General features: G+C 45.8%; 1 protein-coding gene across 1 annotated transcript in view; it reads right to left on the bottom strand.

The window, feature by feature from the left end:
- PDE3A (phosphodiesterase 3A) overlaps positions 1-23,379 on the bottom strand; it is a 324,658-nt gene that overhangs the window by 56,475 nt on the left and 244,804 nt on the right. The window lies entirely within an intron of this gene.

Raw genomic sequence — 23,379 nt, 5'->3', positions numbered from 1 at the left:
GGGTGTTTCTACTCTTTTTCTGGGTTATTCGAAGAAACTATGCTTCGCAGACTCTTAGGCCCCTTCCGCACACACAAAATAATGCATTTTCAAACCACTTTCACAACTGTTTGCAAGTGGATCTTGCTATTCCGCACAGCTTCAAAGAGCACTGAAAGCAGTTTGAAAGTGCATTACTCTGCATGTGCGGGAATGAGCCTTTGATTCTCTGAAGTAATTGTGGGTTTACTATATTTTCCTGTGCGGAAAAGAAAAGGCAGGAAGAAAATCGGCGCTTCAGGTAATCACAGGTCCACGCGTAAGAGAAAATGCGAGGGGAAGAGAGCAAGGGCAAAAAATCAGAACAGGAACGGGGGAAAGTGGCACCAAGAAGAAAATTGAACTAGGGCACAGAGGTGTGGGAAAGATCGAACGTTTAAAAAATGATTGCACAGAGAGAAGATTGCTTTAAAATGTTTCAAACCAAAATAATAATTAAAGGGGGCTTCAGAAAAACAATTTTCAGGCTGGAAATAAAACATTTCCAAAACCAAAGGGGGGGGGGGAATAATGCAGAACTCCATAGTGGAAACATTTTATTTCCTACCTGGAAACATTTTTTAAAAGTTGCGCTCAGAAAGGGCCACTGCCTGACCCAAAGAACCTGTTCCATCCGAACTGATGCACCCATTTATTGGGTACTTGATTTTACCGGATTTCAGATCCTCTGGAGTTTTTGAGGCTGTATCGTTGAAACTAGGAGCCGGATTTATGCCACTGCGAAGGTTCGGATTAGGACATATTTGTATAATTGGATTTTAGGATAGATGTTAGAGGGTACTTGCAATGGAGGTACTAGTGTTGATTCAGTGGAGAAATTCATTTCCTTGTTTGAAGAGGGTGATGAGTCAGAAAGATCTTGGCCAAAGATGATTAGATCAGTAACAGTATCATCAGCCATTTCATTTGGACCCGATTTCACAAGCTGAACAGCCGAATAGGCAGCCTTACACCCAATCGAACAAGGAATTGCTATACCTTGGGAGCTGTTATAGCTTGTTCTATAGAAGTACATTCAAGCCCACGGAGACTTTCAAACACCACCCTTTGAACCAGAAAAGGTAATTCAGAGAATTTATTCACAATTTTGTTCGCCGCTTCTTCCATTTGTTCTACCCTTTCAAGTACTGGACTGAGAGGTCTAATCAGGGATTTACAATTTTTAAACAAAGCAGGTGCTTGAATAGAACCTTTTAAAATGTACTAATGACTTGATGGAGAAGTCTTTAACTGGAAAAGCACCAAAGGCTTTTTATAAGTGATCCTTTTTTCCCATTAACACATTTGGAATTGTTGTTCAGTACAACTGAGTAAAACCTTTTTATAATAGGGTATAGAGCATAACATTTCAGTGGATGATAGGTGAGCAATTCTAATTTTGAGAAGTTGTTTTAAGTTCATGTTTGCCCTGCGCACTGAATTCTATGGAGGAAACACATCAACCGTCGTTTGAAAAGATCGCAGGGTTAAATACGCTAGCTGCCTTTCCACTTTTTAATGCTGTTGCTCCCCTTATCACTTGCCCTTCCCGCACAAACCTTTTAAAATGTTTCGAGACAGGAAATAAAACGCTTCCTCCACGGAGTTCCGCATTGCTTTTACCTCCAAAAGTTTTATTTCCAGCAGAAAAGTTTTGAAAATGTCCTCAGTTGCTGTGCCATCTATGGACTATGTTTTCCAAGTCTCTGGGCCTTTCCCCACTTACCTTAAGCCCTGCGCTACTCTTCTTAAGTAGCGCGGGGTCCACCGGCACTCCCCACGACAGGGGCGGCGACAGTGCAGCCGCCTTGACGCTGCCGCTGTGGCGCCCCCTCAGCGCACGGCATCCCTGGCGCTCTTGTAAATGGCGCCTTTTGATGACCCCGCGCAGAGCACGGGGTCGTGGGGACGCCCGGGCGCGCGGCATGGGGGGATCGTGGAGAGTGGGGAAACGCCCTCTGTTTCCTCAGTGCCATTTTCTGAGCTCACTCAACCCCCTCGCCCTTGCCTGCTGATTTGCAGCATTTCTCTGTTCTTTTATTTGGGGGGGGGGGGACTTCAAAGCATCAAGTAAATGAGCAAGTAAATGCAGACATACATAATTTTAAAGGGGAGGGGGGGGCTGAAAATGTTTTAGGGGATCTGTGTGGGGAAAGGGGATTTGAAAGGTCTAAGTGCGAGCTTCTGGGTCAATTCAAGATAGGAAGAGGGACACGGAGTTCAGAGTTGCTTGAACCCGGGCATTTCTGTGCCGGTGGCGATATCCGGCTTGTTAATGAATCCAGTACTTTCTCAATCTGTAATCCCATATGTCGAATTGTTCTGGCAGTAAGCAAACATTGTTCCGACAATAATTCAACAGGAAGTGATAAAGGCTGCAAACATTTCTTCTCCGAGGCAGAAGTTGTCAATCTTTGCGTGAACTCCTTCACACTATCAGCCCCATCGCTTCACTTAAAGGCGCAAACCGGCTTGTAGTTTAAATTTCCAGCGAGGGAGAAGACTGCAGTCCAATCAAACCACCGCTTCCCATGCTAATAATCAAACACGGAAGCCCATTTTTCTGATGGTTCTTCACACAGCTTCGAGGATTGACCGGTGGTCTATTTTCTACGTTGCCAGTTTGTAGCCAGGACTGCATTAACCCACGGCTGGCCAACTAGGTTTTCAGGTACTTCAGGTCCCTTCCGGCACTTCAGTCTTTCACCCCACTACAGATGACAACCTGGCCCTGTTACGGTAGGGACTAGACTGCCGTACGTAGCCCTATATCCATTTTGAGGGTCTCCTGAAGAATTCTGCTCATGATTTTACTTACACACATGTGATCAAGGTCATGGAGGCTAGACTATTGCTCATGGAGGTGTAATAAGGGAGGAGGCAGCATGACATCACAACTATCGACCCCCTGTCCTCCTCTCCCCTTCCCCACGGACTCAAAACAAACCTCAGCCGGCTACAAGTGTGCCTTCCAATTGACTCTCAGCCTCCAAACATGCTCACTCAGTCAACACGAAGCCCTAGGTGCTGGTAACACTGCCTCACCAAAAAATTAAATAAATGATGGTTCCCTAGTCCCGGTGGGGCTCCTAGGCTTCAGCCTTATGGATAATATGGCCCTCCTTATAGCAGTATCAACTATAACATTGAACAGTGCCTCTATCCCAGGCTCCTTTAAGAACATAAGAAAGAGCCTGCTGGATCAGACCAGAGTCCATCTAGTCCGGCACTCTGCTACTTGCAGTGGCACACCAGGTGCCTTTGGGAGCTCACATGCAGGATGTGAAAGCAATGGCCTTCTGCTGCTGCTGCTCCCCTGAGCACTTGCTCTGCTCAGGCATTTGCAACCTCAGATCAAGGAGGATCAAGATTGGTAGCCATACACCGACTTCTCCTCCATAAATCTGTCCAAGCCCCTTTTAAAGCTCTCCAGGTTAGTAGCCATCACCACCTCCTTTGGCAGCATATTCCAAACACCAATCACACGTTGCGTGAAGAAATGTTTCATTTTATTAGTCCTAATCCTCCCCCCCAGCCTTTTCAATGCATGCCCCCTGGTTCTAGAATTGTGAGAAAGAGAGAAAAATTTCTCTTTGCCAACATTTTCTACCCCATGCATAATTTTATAAACATGGGATAGAAAATGTCGACAGAGAGAAATTTAAATAACATCCAAGATCTTGAACTGGAGACTTTCAAAATAGGGCCCAGATACCAAAACTGTCTGCATTAGCAAGTCGGCTTGATGAAGAAGAAGAGCGAAGGCTTTCTGCCCCATATTTCCTTCACTATCAATGGTTAGAAGATGCCACGTTCAGTAGACGTCAGGAGACAATGCAGTTCCACCCAGTTAAATAATATAGTGTTAGGAAGATCCTTGCAGATCATCCAAACCCAACAATCCAACGCTAGAGCATCCCAATCTCTGCTTGGAGACTTCCAGCAAAAGGACAGCTTGATCTTCCCACGAAGGAACTATTCTATTGTCAAGCTGCTCTTTTTCATCGGAAGCTTATCTCCATGTGAATCTGAAATCCCAACATATCTAATCTTGTTCTCTGGAGCAACAGAGACCAAGTCTTTGCTTTCTTCTACACCACTGGTTCCCAATCTTTTTCTCTCTCATGCACCTCTTGGCAACACATTTCCTTAAAATTGTACCCCCATATTAGCAAACCCATTACACAATTTTTTGTGTGCACCTTCATAAAGCTCTGGTGCATAGCCCAAGGTTGGGAACCACTGTTCTTTATAACAGCCTTTTGGGTATTTGAAGAGAGCAACCATACCCACCCACATTAGTGTAGCGTAGTGGTTAAGAGCAGGGGACTCTAATCTGGAGAACTGGGTTTGATTCCCCACTCCTCCACATGTGCTGCAGACTCTTTATCTGGTGAACTGGATTTGTTTCCCCACTCCTATACATGAAGCCTGCTAGGTGACCTTGGGCTAATTACAGTTCGTTCAGAACTCTCTCAGCCCCACCTACCTCACAAGGTGTCTATTGTGGGGAGAGCAATGGAAAAGAAGTTTGTAAGATGCCTTGAGATTCCTTGTGGTAGAGAAAAGAGGGCTATAAATCCAACTCAACCATTTCTGCTCTGCTCGCTAAACATCCCCAGTTCCTTCACCCTTTTCTCATAGGATCCTTTCCCAGACCCCGGAACATTTTTGTTGACTCCTGGGCACCTGCTCCAGTTTGCTCACATTCTTCTTAACAGTGCAACATCTGGAACTGGATGCAGCATAAAAAGGCTTGTCAGATTTTCTCGGGCTGAGCTGCTTTTGGACTGTCCAGTTCTGCCGGCCTCCAGACTCCCAGCACTTGTATCATTAAAGTCCCAGGAAGAATGGTTAAGGTGCTGAACAAAGACCCAGAAAACCAAAGTTTGAATACTCATTCTGCCATAGAAACTTGCTGTGTGACCTCGGACCAGTCACTCACTCAGCCTCGACCCTGGCAAGTATTTGGATGGGAAACTTCCAAGAAATACCAGGGGCATGAAGCTGAGGCAGCCAACGACAAACCACCTCTGAATGTCTCTTGCTCTGAAAACCACATGGGGAAACCGTAAGTCATATATGACTTGATGGCAAAAGAGAGAGAGAAGCTGAACCCTTGACACTTTCCATGCTACCCAGCAGTGGCGTAGTGGTTAAGAGCAGGTGTACGTGTCCTCCTCCTCCTCCTCCTCCTCCTCCTCCTCCTCCTCCTTTTCTTCTTCTTCTTCTTCTTCTTCTTCTTCTTCTTCTTCTTCTTCTTCTTCTTCTTCTTCTTCTTCTTCTTCTTCTTCTTCTTCTTCTGTCTTCCCTATTAATTATCTTATCAAATGGACAAATCACCAATTTCTCTCTACTCTGTCTTCCCCCCCACCCAATCTAGATTTCCTTTGCTCCCCTAGCCAGTCAGATTCTTCTTTTATGGTATCTTCAATCTAAAAAAGTATTGAGCTTTATTGCTCTGCATGGTGAACACAAGGTCGCACAACAAACTTTGTGGCTCTGGAATGTGTGAACTTCCCCCGTCTGCTAGGAGACTTTTGAGCTCACCAGTGGCTGGTCAGAACCCCATTTCACCATTCCCCAAAGAAGGAAAACTGATTCAGGAAGTACTGTGTGCCACACGGCTCCCCAAAGTGATTAGTCTGCTGTCCTCCAAAGGAAAAGGAACAACTCTGTGGAAGGATCTAGGCAGGGTTTGTTTGTCCTACTGCCCCCTTGAGAAAACCACTGGCTCAGTTAAGACGTCACTGCCAGAGCATTTATTTTCACGGGACAGGTTGAGTGGAAAGGATGCAACTTATACAAGTCACCCAGGGAGCTTAATAGCCTGGTGACATTTTGATTATGGGTTTCTTTCAACAGGACCAAAGACACTTACAGAAGAGGGGCAGCCGTGGCTTAACAGCAGAGCGGATTTGCATGCTTACGGTTCTCAGCATCTCTGGTGAAAGGATCTTATCGTGAATGAAAGTGGCAGAGGATTTTTTTTCTGCCAGCGACCCTGGAGACATCTGCCTGCCAGGGTAAACAATATTGAGCTAGACGAATCAATGGCTTGGCTCGATACCAGGCAGCTTTATCGGTTACCTTTTTTGCAAGTTAAAACTGGAGGTATAGTCTATCTGAAAAAGTTTACTTTTGCACATGTAAACAGCCAGAATTACCCATCCACTCCTGCCTCTCGTGTTTCTGTATGAGTGTGGGGTTCGATAGTAGGTCAATATCAGGAGCGAAGCAATGATCCAATTACTTTCTGTGCAGAGATAAATGCAGGATTACCAACTCTAGCAGAGGCCCCTGGAGAGGTGGCAAAGTACAGCAGGTTGTTCCCGATGAGGACATTTTGACTCTCAGAAATCCTTAAGTATTTAGTATACTGATTTCTCTTGGCACAATTTGGGGATTCCTGCTCTTCCCCTTGTAATCCACAAAGGCCCTCTGGCTATGATTCTTCCGACCCTCCCCCCCCCCCTCCCCAAGGCCAAATAATTCTTCACAAAAAATCTTCTGCGTTCCACCAAGAAATTCATCCGCTGGCTCAGCTCTTCGACTAGTGCCGGAGGAGAAAGGAAGCCTTGAAAAATCAGCTCACTGAACTTGAGGAATGAATCGACTCTGAAAAACAGCGCCCTCATTTTTCCATCTAAGCCATTCTGTCTTTCCCTTGAACGTCCCTCGTATCTGGCAAGCGGCTCCCCCGAGCCCTGACCTGTGGACGAGGATGCTTACAGCATAACTGTTCCTTTGTGAAATTAAATTTAGGCACCAGAGCACAAGGGCCGTCACTGGCTAAGGGCTACTGTGGGAAAACAGACAAGCAGCATCGATCACCTCAGGCATTGTTTCTCTAACTCTCTCTGAAAACTGGCAAAAATTGCATATTTTCCCTATATGGGGCATGTCACAAAGCTGTACTTTCCCTCTTGCTGTACGGTGAATGAATCTTTTATGTAACAGGTTTTTTTAAAAAACCCAACCCGGCTGTCTCTTGCCTACCACTGAGACCACTTTCCTATCAGTCATTGGTTGAGTAACTGTGATGTCACAGAATGCCAAGTAGCTTAGGTGAGAAATGTGAATGCTTGGTCCCTTGTTATGAGGCTAAGAAATAATTTCTTGCCTATAGTGTGCTCTACATGTCAACTCACAACTACCATGCAGAGGGTATGGTTTTGGTTGAAGCATTGCAAATATTATTTCTTGAGCAATTGCCAGCACATGCCAAAACGAACTGGAGGACTGAAAAAGCAGCTGCTACCGGTGTTCTGAGGACTACTGGGTACCCTGGATAGCCTCAAACGGCCTGCCTCTCGTCCAAGCTGAAAACCTTTCCTTTTTCTCTTTGGCTGTGGGACAGATACGCAGGGGAAGAAAAAAAACCCATACACACTGCAGTCAAACAACCTATGACCTGTGTCTTTGAGGAAGAGCTTAACACCTTGTGAAATACAGCAATGTTTAACATACTAGGCCATAGCCATAAATTTCCATGCCAAGATGCCATTCAAGCATTTTTTTATTTTTATTTTTTGGCCAGAAAACCTCCTTGAAGGAGGCAAGGGAGCATGATGTTAACCACGCACTACTTCTAGGAGAACAGAAAGTTACGGGATGTAATTTGTTCTATTCCTTGCATCCCTGTCTTATAATGCAAATTGTATGCTTAAACAGACTGAAGAACGTCAGGAGCTGAGGGACTCCATTTTTCCTGGTTCAAAAAGTAGAAGAATACCTCACTTCCTACTTCATTTGGATTTGTGTATGTAAGGCTGCGGAAGAGTGAGTTACCTGCCAAGCTAAAAGCTCTCCCCTGTGAGGGAATCAGTCTTCTGAGTATACCTCCTAGGTCAGGGGTAGGGAACCTGCGGCTCTCCAGATGTTCAGGAACTACAATTCCCATCAGCCTCTGTCAGCATGGCCAATTGGCCATGCTGGTAGGGGCTGATGGGAATTGTAGTTCCTGAACATCTGGAGAGCTGCAGGTTCCCTACCCCTGTCCTAGGTAGAAGGAGGGAATCCAGTGACTCATGCAGACTTCTCTGAGGGTGGTAATTTTGCTGTGTCTTTTTAATGGGAATGACTGAACGGGTCAATCTCGCCTGCAGAATGGCTATCCCTTTGCAGAAGCCATTGACAAAGGCAAAGTGATTCATGCAGAGGCGCAGAAGCAGCCTCTTCTGTGGATACCTATTAGGGCCTTACAGGAGCTTTTCGTTAAGTAAGTAAATGACTTTTTGTGGCACGCTGGCATAGTGCTGTAGCAGCTAGGAGAAAAAGGAGACAACTGGAAATGCAATCCTAAGAAGGAGTGGTTGTGCTGTCGGTGGAGATGGGTATATGATCAACCGTGCGGCTCCCCAACACCAGCATAAATTCCTTTGGGCTGGTCATGTTGCCCTAGATGGGTTTTGCCCCTGCTCTTAGGATTGTACTGTAAACTATTTATTTTTTAAATACAAGGAATGAATTAAAATATAACCATTTTCAAAACGAAAACATGACACCTGACCTATAGTGCTGAGATGCTACTGGACTATCTAAGTTGAAAATGTCCCATGTTCCACCTTAACACCTTCACAGTCTTGAGGACTAGAAGATTTAATGTGATTAATGTAAACAACAGCAGTTGAGATTTTCTGGGCCCAATATTTTGTTCCGGTCCTGAACAATCTAATCCTAGGGTAAAGATAACTATAACAATTCCAACTTTTTCTGCCATTGTATCTTTCTAATTAGGCTCAACTTTTCCCATTTATTCACAACTGCAAATACAACTGATCCACGTGTTTTATTGCCCTTTCCTCGATTTCGATTCCCCTTTCCTCAATTTCTATCCTACTAAAACTTAACCTGATTAATCACAAACACCAACCTTGTCTGTAGATATACCGAATGATATAAAAATTCCACCATAATTGGGGGATTTGTGGGGCACCAATAACCAAGAAGAGCTGGTTTGATGCCAACCTTGGGTAGAAGCTCCATAGAATGTTTACTGACCCAAGGAAGGAAGGAAGGAAGGAAGGAAGGAAGGAAGGAAGGAAGGAAGGAAGGAAGGAAGGAAGGAAGGAAGGAAGGAAGGAAGGAAGGAAGGAAGGAAGGAAGGAAGGAAGGAAGGAAGGAAGGAAGGAAGGAAGGAAGGAAGGAAGGAAGGAAGGAAGGAAGGGTTGGTTTGATGCCAACCTTGAGTAGAAGCTACATAGAATGTTTACTGACCCACAGAAAGAAAGAAGGAAGGAAGGAAGGAAGGAAGGAAGGAAGGAAGGAAGGAAGGAAGGAAGGAAGGAAGGAAGGAAGGAAGGAAGGAAGGAAGGAAGGAAGGAAGGAAGGAAGGAAGGAAGGAAGGGTGGCTTTGATGCCAACCTTCAGGAGAAGCCACATAGAATGTCTACCGCCCCACAGAAAGAAAGAAAGAAGGAAGGAAGGAAGGAAGGAAGGAAGGAAGGAAGGAAGGAAGGAAGGAAGGAAGGAAGGAAGGAAGGAAGGAAGGAAGGAAGGAAGGAAGGAAGGAAGGAAGGAAGGAAGGGTTGGTTTGATGCCAACCTTGAGTAGAAGCTACATAGAATGTTTACTGACCCACAGAAAGAAAGGAAGGAAGGAAGGAAGGAAGGAAGGAAGGAAGGAAGGAAGGAAGGAAGGAAGGAAGGAAGGAAGGAAGGAAGGAAGGAAGGAAGGAAGGAAGGAAGGAAGGAAGGAAGGAAGGAAGGAAGGAAGGAAGGAAGGAAGGAAGGAAGGAAGTTCTTCCAGTTTGGCAAGTTATTTTGCTTAGTTATCTGGTGAGGACGCGGATACCAAGGAAATGGCTATTTTCAAACCCTGTGTGATATAGGGTTGCCTGGAAGTGCCTGAGAAAGTTTGGAAGGGGCAGTGTCCCAGGAGAAAAATTAAAAAGAAAAATAGGGCTTTGGCTACTTACTGGAAGGTTTGACCATAGAGTTCCTGGCGATTCCTGGAGTTACCTGTAAGTGATGGGGTAGATTTGGCAACTGCCAGAAACTCTATGATAAAACTGCCAAGATAATCGTCCCCCACCTTTTGACCCAGTTTCTATTCACCAGTCCACTGGAGGCCCTCTGACATAAGGAGCAAATGGGAATGCTAATGGAAGAGACCCCTAATGGCTCTTTCTGGAGCCTTTTCTTTTCAAACCAGCCCAAACAAAAATAAAATATGTCAGGGTCTGAAGAATTGTTCCATTTTCCCCTCAAAATGAAAACAGGTCTGTGTGATGATACTCCAGGTACAGCGCAAGTCTGTCTTCGCAACACCCCCTAATAAGCATGCAGCTGAATTTGGCACCCGATGCATCCTCCTTGCCCCAAAGGTACCGCTATGTTATTATTCCATCACAGAAATTGCCCTTGTCCTGTCACATGTTCAACAGTAATAGATAGTTTCAGTAATAAAACTGTCAACATATCTCCTTTCTTGGCACCATGCACAGCTTCTTTCAAGCATATTCAACCACATCACTGCTGAAATTTTTTTAAAATCAACTAATTGAGAATAACTAACAACCTTTGGTTTTAAGGAAACCACAGTGCGCTCGCAGAAAAACAACGTCCATTGTGACTGTTGTGGGTTTTCCGGGCTGTATGTTTCTGGCCACACAGCCCAGAAACCCCGCAACAGACAGTTGATTCCGGCTGTGACAGCCTTCGACAAACCCTCCTGGGTCCCTGGCCAATCTGGCCTGGAAGAAAATTCCTTCCTGATCCCAAAGTGGCAATTGGCATTACCCTGGTCATGTAGCACTAGCTCATCCCTTCCTGCCCTCCCTCCCGTGGTCTGCCTAAGTTCACAGAATCAGCTTTGAAGAAGAAGAATATGATGATTTTGGATTAATACCCCACTTTTCTCTCCTGTAAGGGGACTGAAGGTGGCTTACAAGCTCCTTTCCCTTCCTCTCCCCACAACAGACATCTTGTGAGGTAGCTGGGGCTGAGAGAGTTCCAGAGAACTGTGACTAGCCCAAGGTCATCCAACAGGAATGGAGAAACACATCTGGTTCACCAGATAAGCCTCTGCCACTCAGGTGGAGGAGTGGGGAAACAAACCCGGTTCTCCAGATTAGAATCCACCTGCTCAACCACTACACCATTGCTGTTAGATGGCCATCTAGCCTCTACTTAAAACTTCCAGTAGAGATCCTGTCACCTCCTGAGGAAGCCTGTTCCACTCTACCAGGAATTCCTTCCTAATATTTAGCCAAAAACTCTTGATGTAATTTCAACCCTTTGGTTCTGGTCGGGTGTTTGGGTCAACAGCAAACAATTCCACTCCATCCTATATAAGACTGCCTTTCGAATACTTGGAGATAGCTATCATATCCTGTCATATCATGTAACACGGCTGCTTCATGTATAGAATCCTGAGATGGTAAAACAGATTTCAGGTGGAAATGGAATGGTGGGTGGAAAGGGAATGCCATTTTCATATGCATCCCCGGTATGGGAAGCTCCCAACATGAGAAAACCTACCACATGAAGGACACAATTTCTAGTTGAGCTGATTCCCTTGCTTGGTCCCCTACCTGAAGGTGGAAGATCATTCTATCCTCTCCACCTGCTGCCATCTTGTTTCCACACCATTCTATTGTGTATGTTGGCTAGTTCTGAACATGTATGATATACACATCATAGGCTTCTTCTGGACTGCCTACCATGCTGATCAAGGAGCTATGAGAATGGATGTTCTCTGCCTTCCTCTGGGCATACAGCAGGTGGCTCTGAGGGAGTGGAAAGGGGAAAGTAGTTGTGAATTTCTTGCATTGTGCAGAGGATTGAACTAGACAACCCCTGAGGTCCCTTCCAACTCTCTGTTTCAATAGACTGAGTAAGATTACTGAGCCAGTCTGGTGTAGTGGTTAAGAGCATATTGATTCTAATCTGGAGAACCAGGTTTGATTCCCCACTCCTCCACCTGAGTGGAGGAGGGTTTTCTGGTGAACCAGATGTGTTTCCACATTCCATTGTTCCTGCGGGTGACCTTGGGCTAATCACCGTTCTTCAGAACTCTCTCAGCCCCATCTATCTCACAAGGTGTCTGTTGTGGGAAGAGGGAGGGAAAGGAACTTGTAAACCACCTTGAGTCTCCTTACAGGAGAGAAAGGTGGGATATCAATCCAAACTCCTCTTCCTGCTCCTCATTGTTGTTGCTGTTGTTGTTTCTTCTTCATCATCTTCTTCTTCTTCTTCATCTTCTTCTTCTTCTTCTTTCCTTTTCCTTTTCCTTTTCCTTTTCCTTTTCCTTTTCCTCTTCCTCTTCCTCTTCCTCTTCCTCTTCCTCCTCCTCCTCCTCCTCCTCCTCCTCCTTCTTGTCTTTGACTGATAGTGGTTCGGCACATGCAAAGCAGATGCTCTACCACCAAGTCCTGGCCACTACCATTTCATTTGGCTGCACGGATCAGATTTCCTACTGGCTCAGAGTAAGAGGGTGGCATGAACCAGAAGTGCATGTGCCTCGTATTTCCGTCTACTCGTAGCATGGGCACATTAGAAATTACTCCACTCTGTAACACATCTAGAACCCCTCACACCTTCCTTACCTTTGGGTGGAGGGAAGGGAAGATGGAAACAATGATAGAATAACTGCTGTAACAAGAATTAAAAGTTAAGTGACCCCCACAGCTGATGAATTGCATAACTCTTCTCTCCACAATTTGGATGCTAACAGCAGCTAAACACATCCAAAGCCGCTGCTCCTTGGTGGATGAAAGACTCTGGAGGAAAAACACCATAATGAACATTAATTACAGACACCCCTCCATGTGTGACAGCACACTCCCAAGGCTTCTTAATAAAGTCTCTTCACCATCCCACTGTTCCGATGTACAAGTTTGTGTACGCATACTGATGTGGGAAGCTCTCCTCTTGCTGAGGGCCAAGAACAATATTGTTTCGGCAACTCCAGCCTAGATAAAACAGCTGGTTGAAAATCAGATTGGGGATGGGGTGAGGTCACTCTAAAATAGGAGAGCTGTCAAATTGTATCCAGGATTAGCAGGCTTGAAGGTTGGACGCCATAGTCAGAACTACAAATCCCAGAATGCACTAGTCCCCGCAGCGGCGGGGAAACTCCCGCAAATGGGAACCCAGGGTGGGAGAAAGGATTGCAGCGATTGGGCAATACATGCTTTAAAAGCTGGAACTGGGGGAGGGATGCTCAGTTCCAGCACCCTGTAGCTAGGGCGACGCAAATCAATAAAGTTTCTCTGTTTAAGTTAACTTTGTCTGAGTGTGTCCAGCCTTACAACCATCCTACTTGAGAACCAAACTCAATTATGGGCAGTTGTGGGTTTTCTGGGCTGTGTGGCCATGTTCTAGCAGTTTTCGTTCCTAACGTTTCACCTGCATCTATGGACGGCATCTTTAGAGGCATGTCATGGTAAGATACGCTTCTCTCCATGGCCAGAACATGGCCACGCTGCCCGGAAAACCCACAACAACCAGTTGATTCAGACCATGAAAGCCTTTGACAATATGTCAGGCACAACATCTGGTAAGTTTATATCAATGTTCGCTGTATGGCCCAAGGAATAGTGCTCCCCTCCATCAATATCATAGCCTCTTTGCTGGACTGCTTCTCCCATATTTCCTATTGTAAAAGTACAGTAGTGGCAAATATTGAAGTCCTCATCAGGTATATTTCTTTGAGTACCTTCACTGTCTGAATCTAGATGGGTGTCAAGCCAAGAAAGGTCCATTTTGGTCGTGGCAACAAATTATGGAATTCCCTCCCCAGAGAGATTGGTTGATTTCCATCTACCCGTCTCTTCCAACAATCCCTAAAGACTTATCTCTTTAGTTTGACATTCTTTGACTGACCCTTTTCCCTGTTGATATGTTTTAATTGTTTCTGTGTTTTATGTGATTTATTAAATTTCTGTCTTTAATTGTTTTTATAAAATGTATTTTTAAAAGCTTGGTTTAATGGTTTTGATTGTTCGCTGCCTCTGGGTCCCTGTGTTTGAGGGGAAAGGTGGCGTAAAAATATTTCGAAACCATAAAAGGTCCTTTTTAGGCATGATCATAGAAGATAACACACAACACATGATCACAAGTCCCTCATAATCCAGTTTGACACCAATATAACACACCTGGCTTCATTTGGCCCACGGCTGCATATCCCACATAGTGTGTCCACATGTGGAACTTCCCCAGTGTTTCTTGAAACATTCAAACACACAACCAGATATTTAGAAACACACACTAGTTATTTGGGAACTACAGAATGCTTTTGTATGAAGAAAAGAAACCTGTTTGCATCCATTAACCCAATTTGTCCCATGCCTGCATCTACTTAACAGAAGCTGCTTTAGGACGCTTGGGTAGGACCATCTGGCTCTCCCACTGCAATCCCAGAGGGAAAAGAGAAGCGTGGAGTAGTAATATATGCAGCAGTGGGTCATGGAAGGCTGTTCAGAGGAGTGGGGAATGGGGCGTCAGCCATCATCCTTTCCCCCCACTCCTGTGCCTGAGTGGCCATCCGGCAAAACTAGTTGCTGACTATGGGTGCCAATTAATTTGACTTCCAGGAGGGACACTCTTGCCTGTGCAGTCAGAAAGTGTTCTGGACAACTGCTAAGAATGGAAATGAGTTATGTCCAAGGGACAGAAGGAACACAAGGCTCTTGACTCTTTTCAAAGCCCCAAAAGACCAACTGGCGATCTAGCTGGAGTCAGTAGAAAGGGAAAAGCAGTCTTGGCTCCCCAACTCCCCCTTTTTCGGACAGAGAAAAGAGAAATAATCTTTTCTGTACGCTGTAGCTCATGCTCAAGTTGCTAAAAACCTGCCATGCGGTAGCCAAGGCCTTAGGAATTCTTTCGGAAATGCTGCAGTGAAAGATATCCCGAAGCTGTGCCTCGCTGGACGAAGAAGTGTGCAGGAGAACCTCCACTTGCTTAATATTTTATGAGGATTCCAAAATAGAAGGCACTTTTGTCCTCCTTAAAAGGCCTGGGCTTTGTACTTTCCACAACAGAGATTAAAGAGATATCAGATGAACTCTTGATGAAATCGGATGAACTCTTGATGAAAGCAGAATGGAATAGATTGAGGGTCAGGAAGAGGTATTCATGCCCATCCACAAGATTTTACCCACAACGTCATGATGCCGTATCTGATACTCATAAACAAAACAACACGGGACACCACAGCTCACAATTAAATAACAGCAAGGCAAATCAGCAGTAAGAGGAATCAAGGGCACAGGATCAATTAGAATATTGGGCAAAACATATTTTTGCAAACCATTACATTTCTGCTTAGTCAACTGTGCTACTTTCTAAATGAATATTGAAATGTGCAAATATTACTGCACAGCCTGCCACACAAACAGAGATGACCATATATGGGCCGCCCGGCCCCGCCTCCCCTGATGATGCTGGGGAGAAGCCTCACGAGCCTTCCGAGCTGGCGAGGCAGGGAAGGAGGCAGCCCTGCCAGGAGGCTGTCCCTTCCCCTTCGAGCAATGGTGGCCGCGGTAAATCGCGGCCGCTCCTTTAACACTGAAGATGCCAGCCACAGATGCAGGTAAAACGTCAGGAGAAAATGCTACTAGAACACAGTCAAACAGCACCAGAAACCACACAACATTCATTAACATTCTTTGTTAGTGTAAGTTAACGAGGGTAGTTGATAAGGCACTGCTAAGAGTAACTTCACCATCTATTTACATTGATAAAAATTCTTTCTAGACTTCATTGGTAACATGTTCAAGTTTTCTTGTGGCTGACACAGCGTGCTGTTTATTGATGCAGTTCTGGGGGCAGAAGGCTCTTCCGGGTTGGGTGCCGAGGAGTTGTGTGGCACCCGCCCACTACCCTATTTGCCTTCCCAGCAGCTTAAGTGCGACCTGTGTGGGTGGGGTGGGCAACTGCATCGGTGTGAGCCCACATTGTTCCTACAGCCCATTCCCCACCCCCTATCTGGACTGATACGTTAAACTGAATGATCGCTGCCCGTGGCAGTGGCATTTTGATAGCCAATTCGTTTAAATCAGAGGTGTCCAACTCTGGCACTTCAGATGTTCATGGACTACAATTCCCATCAGCCCCTGTGGGCATGGGCAACTGGTTTAAATTAACTGATTTAAATATTCCTTGCACAGAACAACTTGCTAGCTGATTGGGCTCCGAGAAAAGTATCATTCGGGTTTTTCTGTTCCTGGCACCAAACTGCCTCTGCTCAAACCTGTGACCGAGCCCTTACATAAAAAACAAGCTGCTCTTTGATTATTTTTAATTCTGCCTTGGTGTAAACTATTTTTTTTATAAAACACACACACACACACAACCTGGCAAGCTATAGAGCTACTGTACAAACAAGTATAACCCTCCAGTCCTGTTTGCATGTTGGAAAGCCGTCAAGCTCCTTCTTAAGGGCTCAGTTCAATTACGAAAACTTTACCGCCGCTCCACAGTTTCTCCATAGACCTTCATTTCACAAGCCCCCGTGTGCAATGCTTACCCAGTTCAAAAAATAAAAATGTGTTGGCATGTTTGCTGCTTCTTCAGAGGCGGGGGGGGGGGGGGGGGGAGTGAAAAGTGTGTTTAATTGGTTTAGCAATAAATCCTTGTGTGGGAATGCAAAAGGGGAAGTGAGGATAAGGATCCTTATTTCCTTAGGAGGGGCACAGCAAATGCAGCTTCTCATATGGAAAAGAATATCTGGTTGTTGAAATGCGGGACCATTGCAAGGCAAACAGGAGATACACAACAGCAAGATTTAAATGAGCAAGTCAGAAGGAATAAAAGTTTTTGTGTGAGCTGCTACAACTGCAAATATGAGAAAGCAGTGTTTGGTCGACCAGTGGTTGTGGGTTTTCAGGGATGCGTGGCTATGGTCTAGTCATTTTTGCTCCTAACGTTTCGCCCGCATCTGTGGCAGGCATCTTCAGAGGAATGTCATGGTGAGATGTGTTTGTCTTTCACTGTGCCATGGACAGAAGCACATTGGGCCATGACATACACCTCTGAAGATGCCAGCCACAGATGCAGGCAAAACATTAGGAACAAGATCCACCAGGCCACGGCCACACAGCCTGGAAAACACACCAGAACCTGCTTTGATATTCCTTACAGGACAGAAAAGTGGAGTATAAAAACCAGGACTTCTTCTAGCACCAATGTCAAGACCAACTCAGCCAGCTTAAGTAGGGATTCAAGAAGAAACATGGGCTACATACTAACAGAATTCAAATATTGTCTTGAGAGTCTGACATCAGGAATAAACCTTTGAAATTTGGTGAATGAGGAGCAGGCCACTTAATCAGGGCAATGGAACCCGATCCTTTACCAACAGGTAATACCTGCCACTGAAAAGGGTACACTTAAGGCAGCCATTCTCAACCAGGGTTCTGTGGTACCCTGGGGTGCCGTGAGCATGTCCCAGGGGTACCGTGGCAACACTACCACCACCACCCCTCATTTTTGTGGTGTCTCCCACCGGTGCCAACAAGGACATGGAGCCACAAGGTCAGCAGCCACCCCCCCCCCAGTGCTACCCTTCACCCTGGGAGGGGAAGGTGGGGTGTGTGGCAAGCAGGGGCAATGGGAGGGGAAGGTAGAGGGTGGCGGCAGGGGTACCGTGAGATATGAAGAGTGAGGTCAAGGGTACCCTGACCTCGAAAAGGTTGAGAAATACTGACTTAAGGGATCATCTGGACACTGGGGCACTAGCTAGAGAAAGAAAGTAAAAAGCCACTATAAAATGCTGGGACCTGACTCGGAATGAAAGGAAGGTGAGGTTCTGGACCTCCCCTCAGCAGTTCCATCCAAAGGCAGATTTAGAAGGCTACTTGAGCGGATGGGTGAAACTGCATGGCAGGGCTCAGCGAATCCCAGGTGCCAGGCTGCCCAGAATTTCCATTGATGCACCTTGTCTTTTCAGCACTGATTTCATTGTACTGACTCTCAGTGATCCTCAGAAATACAAACACTTTGTTCTAATTTCACATCAGAATATGTTTTGTAGTGCGACATAAAAATGCATGTCCACGAAGTTCTTTTCGATGATTGTTAAACTTTGCATCATTCCGTGGTAGCAGATGGTGCAGCTAGCCTCTACTGCCCTGGCCCCTGCCTGGTGGAATGCCCTCCCTCCAGCTATCAGGGCCCTGCGGGATCTTGAACAGTTCCGCAGGGCCTGTAACACGGAGCTGTTTCACCAGGCTTTTAAGGGGGTTGGTCGCTGATTGACCCGCCGCTACCCCCCTCCCCCCCACGTACCATCATAACTGGATGCTTTGTGCTGTGCCGGGTCCCCTCCCAGGAGGATAGGAGGTTTCTTTGGGTTGCCATCTGTTGTTAGGTTTTTCTCCTTTTGTTGATGTTGTATTTAATTAATTTGGTTTTTAACTGTTAAGAGTGTTATTTATCTTTTTATTGGTTTGATCTTCTGTACACTGCCCAGAGCCCTTCAGTGGTGGGCAGTATAACAAGTGTACGTGCCTGCCTGCCTGCCTGCCTGCCTGCCTGCCTGCCTGCCTGCCTGCCTGCCTGCCTGCCTGCCTGCCTGCCTGCCTGCCTACCAAGCAAGCAAGCAAGCAAGCAAGCAAGCAAGCAAGCAAGCAAGCAAGCAAGCAAGCAACCAACCAACCAACCAACCAACCAACCAACCAACCAACCAACCAACCAACCAACAAGAATAAAGTGGAGGGGAATAGCCTGGCTATTTATAGGCCTTAGCCGGCCTCTCCATATGACCACTCCCCAAACTGCATCAAAGTGTGGAGAAGGAGACTGGCCTGAGCGTGCTGGCCCTGTTCCACCTCCACACGATCACCTAGGCATACACAGAGAGGCACTGTATGTGCATAGGTGTTGGCACCCACGATCCAGACGGTTACAAAAGAGGTATCCCCAGCAATAGGGAGACAGCATGTAGATATGCACTTTCTCTATGCATAGGCACTGTGTTGGCATAGCCAAGGACAGCATTAGGGCGGTGCCAGCATGCATGCGCCCATTCTCTCTTTTCACACATTGAGTGCATGTGAAGAGGAGTTGTGTGTAAAGTGCTGCAGGAGTTGCATTTCATAGCAAAACCTAGGTCAGAGGAAATTACCACACGCGCGCGCACACACACACACACACACACACGCAACGACTTTTACAGCCGAAAAACAGACTAATGAATTACACTACTTCTTGCATGCCAACATAATGGGCCGCAGCATTTTCACATCCAATCCTCACGAAGCTGTCCAGGGCTACACAAAATTACAAAGTCGTCCTACTGTCAAAATGCTTCAAGTGCTGCCTTCTAACAACCTGTTATTATTCATTTACTGACTACCTCACAATTAAATCGCATACGCATTGTAAAAAAACAAAACAAAATAAAACCCCCAGCGTTTGCTGAACACACAAACAAAACGGCAGGGAAGGCATTTATTTCTCCTGCTTTAACACCATTCAAAGATGTTTCTTGTTTCTCCCCAGAAGCAATCATGTCGGCCAAGCAAGGATTTGAACCCAACTCCCAATGCTGTAATTCCAGAGGCAATTCTCAGGTTTGTGCCCTTCCCAGGTTTGTGCCAGAGACAATTTAACTGAACCTAGGACATGCTTCACATAGCAGGGTTCTTCAGTGGTAAGAAAACAACAGTATTTTTCATGTTGACTTCTTTCTCTTCCCACCTCTTATCATGTTCATCCATTAGAAGGACATTCTTATCTTTTGATCACAACTATTTCTCATTCAGCTGTCCCCAACTCTTCGTGCAGTTCCAACAAATTTTCTGATCAGAAATCAGGTTCACAAGGTTTTATGGTCCCCATCTCATAAATCGTCCCCTGCTCCCGTTTTCTGAATAAAGATTTATAGTCCATTAACCGCATGACCTCTTTTGCACAGAGAGGTCAAAACAACCAACCTGGACAAGAAGGGGATGAAAGTGTAATCCACTCCACTCAGCAGAAGTGCAGTGAATGGTTAGGCTTGGGATGACCCATTCTGCACAAATAAAACGTTTTCAAGAAGAAGAAGAAGAAGAAGAAGAAGAAGAAGAAGAAGAAGAAGAAGAAGAAGAAGAAGAAGAAGAAGAAGAAGAAGAAGAAGAAGAAGAAGAAGAAGAAGAAGAAGAAGAAGAAGAAGAAGAAGAAGAAGAAGAAGAAGAGGAGGAGGAGGAGGAGGAGGAGGAGTTTGGATTTATATCCCCCCTTTCTCTCCTATAGGAGACTCAAAGGGGCTTACAATCTCCTTTCCCTTCCCCCCTCACAACAAACACCCTGTAAGGTAGGTGGGGTTGAGAGAGCTCAGAAGAACTGTGACTAGCCCAAGGTCCCCCAGCTGGCATGTGTTGGAGTGTACAGGCTAATCTGAATTCCCCAGATAAGCCTCCACAGCTCAGGCAGCAGAGCTGGGAATCAAACCCGGTTCCTCCAGATTAGATACACGAGCTCTTAACCTCCTACGCCACTGCTGCTCCAGGAAATAAAATGCTTCCTTCATGGAGTTCCACAATGTTTTTAGCCCAAAACATTTTATTTCTGGCCTGAAAATGTTTTATGTGCATGTTATTCCCTAGTGATTCTTTTGTGAAAATGTGTTGAAAATGTGTTGAAAACATTTCCACTTGCTGTACGATCTCTTTAAGACGTTTCCCACACCTGCAGGACTTCCTCCTCAGGGTCATTTTCTGAGCTCATGTTGACCATCCAGCATTGTATTTTTGTCAGGTTTCTTTTTTTAAAAAATTGGGGTCGGACCCCTAAAGAAACACAGCATGAAGCTTTGAAGACTCCTGGCATCGGATCCACAGAGTTTTTTTTTTTTTAAGGTAAGCTGCTGCAACCATTTTCTGGCCAGCTCAGCCTCCTGAAGCTACCATTTTGTGGCAGCCATTTTGTGGCTGCACTCACCATGCTGAGCTGGTACTCTAAAGGTGCCCTAGGCTTAAAAAGGTTGGGGACCGCTGTTCGAGAGGATGCACAAGCTACACTGCAGCAGCCTGGAAGCTATCTGTTGGAGAACCCAGGCCCAGAAGGTAAGCAAGCAGCTACTAGAAGCTCTCTCTTTGACTACAGCATGAAGAAACAGAGGGAGCTTATCTACTAGCTAGCTCTGGGAAACTGCCTATGTGTTAGTAGCAGAGGAGTGCCATCTAGCCTGCCACCCCTCTCCACTTGTCTGTCCCTCCAAGCTGCCCACTGGTGGTACTGAGGTCTATCCAAGACCTCTGGAGGGACCACCAAGCACAGAGCATGGCCAACAGGAAGTCTGCTTCCTCCTCCTCTCTTGATCAAAAGGTGGGGTAGCTTCCTCCTTACCTCCTCTATGGTTGGTCTGAGAGTGATGCGGGTGTCCGGTAGGAAGACAGTGGCTTCTCACCACAGTGTAGGTGGAGGGCATAATCTTCCTGCTTCCTTGCCGTGGAGAAGGTTTGGATGCTGTAGGTTTGGACGATGAAAGCTGCAAGATCAACTCAAAGCACAGCTACCTGTAACTTCTTCAGGGGTCTCTAAGGTCACAGGGATGCTTCTTTCCACGTGCCATTATGAGGCACTACACAAAGAATAGCAGCACGGCCTCCTTGGAGACAGACACAGATGTACTGGCAAGCTGATCTCAGAAGCTATTGAAACATTATCAGTACCTCTAACTAGAACGGTTGTGCTAAACAGCATGAAGGTAAAACCTACCCCCCTTCAACCTCACTTCCCGGATGTTGGAATTCTCAGATGCACCCAGAATATCCCAGGGTGGAGCACTTCATCAGTCTTCCAGCCTGAAGGAAACACCTGGAAGCCATGCCTTCGTCAATATTTATTTTTATTTCTTCCATAAACTATATTGCACATATGCAGGGAATTGATATCGCAACCAAAAATGTACCATAAAACTTGAAAGGAAAGGCAAAGTTCAGCCGGGAGAGTAAACATGTTGTTATCTTAATTAACTGAGCTGATAAATACTTTACCAAATGCTTGCCAGCCACTTATCAGTTTGTCTATTTGGAACCCATGACTTCCCGCTCCGCTGCTAACTCTCTGTCTCTGTTCCCAGGGAATGGTTCTCATAACCGCTGGTTGCATGTCCACTGCTTGAAAGATAGAGTCATGGCTTCCATGTGTGAGTGGGGCTTCACAGATTTAACCACACAAACAAAATGTTCTTGTTTAGTCAAACACAATGCTCTTCAGCGGAGATTGTTCTTGTACTTGGCTGCCTATCAGAGTGCCATCAAATAGAGAGATGTGCTGTAAGTCACAGCACTGCAAACTTGTTTTGAATTGTTATTTTTTAAATTTTGCATAAAGCAAAATTTGAAGCCTATCTGGCAGTTCTTCTGGAAAATGCTGGGGGACGCAAATAACAACTACAGTGGCTGATGAAACCGAAAAAAAAGTTGTAAGCAGCGATATTGGCCTGCACAAAATCCAAAACCAGAAACTGAACATGTGTCTTAAAAAGCACAGATAGTTGGTGTGACAAACCTTTTTTCTTTTCCTACCAAGGGGACACACACAGACTCCTAAGATTTCGGGGATCTAAGTTTGCTTTGAACTATAAACCATCCCCTCAGTTTCTGGGTATTCTACAGGTAGCGAGTGTATAGGCTTTGGGTTCGCTGCCGTGAGGTAAATTTTGTGGTACACAAGGAGATTATTGAGATAACTGAGACTGGATTAATACATAAACTAAGAAGATTTATTTATTTATAGGTTGGTTTTAAAGGAGCGAACCGGCAGCACAGATGTCTAGGTAGACAAGATAGAAGCCTGGCTGAAGCAATAACATTTACAGCCCCAGCCAAAGGAGGAATCACCGGTGGGAACAGCGTGCGACTGCACTGGCGAATTTGTTTAACCCGGGGCACTTACCCTGGTGAAGGGGTGAATGCGATGGACACGGTGCCAGCATCCCTCCACTCCCGCCAGCATAGCAAGGGTGATCTGGGGGTGTGGCCAAGGGAGGAGCCAATGCTAATTGGCTCCTTCCTGGCCATTGCCCGCGTTGCGCTGGCAGCCTGGACTTAGCACTTGTGCCACGCTGCTGGGAAACCTCCATGGGAGTGGTGGGTTGATGAGCCCACAATGACCTGGCCCATTGGATGGAGCTGCCCAACTGGTTACAACTTCGGAGAATAGCTAGACTTTTCTACAATGCTTTCAGGCACAAACAGACTTTTATTGGCAAGCCACGAGGTTGTGTCTTCTCTCACACCAGCCTGCCTTTTCCCCAGAGCCAGACTAAATGGAACAAGATATGCTCATCAACAAAGACAGGCCTCACAATTGAGCACTCTCTTCTCTCCCAGAGATACAGCTAAATCGCTCTTCCACACAACCAATCAGAGCTACCCTTTGCTCTATCTGTCCAGAGCCAGACCTGAACTCTCCCTGAGGCAAA

The sequence above is a fragment of the Sphaerodactylus townsendi genome, linkage group LG06 (genome assembly GCF_021028975.2).
Source record: "Sphaerodactylus townsendi isolate TG3544 linkage group LG06, MPM_Stown_v2.3, whole genome shotgun sequence".
Taxonomy (NCBI): Eukaryota; Metazoa; Chordata; class Lepidosauria; order Squamata; family Sphaerodactylidae; genus Sphaerodactylus; species Sphaerodactylus townsendi.
Note: the sequence above shows the minus strand (reverse complement) of the source record. Positions and strands in the feature narration are given on the sequence as shown.